Here is a 1285-nt window from a genome sequence, read left to right as displayed (position 1 = left end):
CAATGTGTTCTCTGTGTCCAAGAGTCTGTTTCTGTTTCGTTTTAACAAACTACCTTAAACACAAAGCCGGGCCCGCCCCCCGCCTCCAGTCCTTGCCAAGAGGGGCAGGTTTTAATGTTCAACCTTGACCCTCTGTGGAACGCTCTGCCCGGCTGGCTATCTGGACGTGCGGCCACTTTAACAGAATGTCCCCCCGTAAGTCACGCACGGGGGGCGTGTCTGCTTCTCTCATGCAGCCCTGAATGCTCCACGGGTGAGCTTTCACCTGATCTGGGGCAGAAGCACGCACTGGCTTATAATGGACTCCATTTAACGGGTGAGTGATGGGCGCGTGGTGTGGCTGGGGGCGTGTCTATCCTGCGGCCAGGACAGGCGGAGACCAGATTCCACTGGTGTCTCCGAGAGGCACGTGGCCGGGCCGGCGATCGCACGGGGCAGCGTGCGTGTACATAAAGCGCTGAGCAAAGTCTCAGGCGCACACACATCCAAGCCCTGGACTTTGGGCTCCGCGGGGCATCCCCCGGGCACGTGGCTTTTGGGGTTCACTGGGTTTGCCGGCTTCTTGAAGTGTTTGGTCGTGTAAACATGTGGCCGTGTCCACCAGACCCTGCACGCTGCCAGCTGTCCTTCTGGACTGGAGGTGGCAGCGCGTCTGGAATGCCCAGCGCATCCCGCAGGGATCCCGTGTGCGATGGCGGGCAGGCTGGAGGGCGAAAGGCACGTGCTCATGAGGCAGGGGGCTGGGGTGGCAGCAGACGGGCCGTGATCCAATATTTATCCAGTATCAGTCTATTTCAGACGCGGTGGGAGCCGGGAACCCAGCTCTGGGTGTGACAGACACAGGGATATGGGGCAGCTGGACAGACAGACGTCCAGCCCACCACAATGGGAGCAGAACGACTGGGTGCAGTGGGGCACCCAAAGGAGACCCTGTGGTCCACAGGCCGACGATGTAACCACTGAGACAACCACCAGGGCCACCCCGCGTTTCTTATCTGTGAGCCGTAGGGGATGCCCCAGATCAGGGTCAGCAGCTCCGTCCTGTGGGCCAAGTCCCGCGGGCACCGCTTTCACGGACAGCTCTGCTGGCACACAGCCGTGCCCGTGCCGGCTCTCCCTCTAGGCTGCTGGAGAGTCACCTGTCACACTCCCTCTGTGGCTGCTGGTGAGTCACCTGGCAGAACCCAGCGGTGGCAGCCGGTGGCCGGCACATTCCTCTCTGGCCCCAATCAGTCTGGAGCCTCAGTGGGAGCAGCGCTGCCGCCTAGCGGGCAGTTTGGAAATT

The sequence above is a fragment of the Myotis brandtii genome, unplaced genomic scaffold (genome assembly GCF_000412655.1).
Source record: "Myotis brandtii unplaced genomic scaffold, ASM41265v1 scaffold725, whole genome shotgun sequence".
Taxonomy (NCBI): Eukaryota; Metazoa; Chordata; class Mammalia; order Chiroptera; family Vespertilionidae; genus Myotis; species Myotis brandtii.
Note: the sequence above shows the minus strand (reverse complement) of the source record.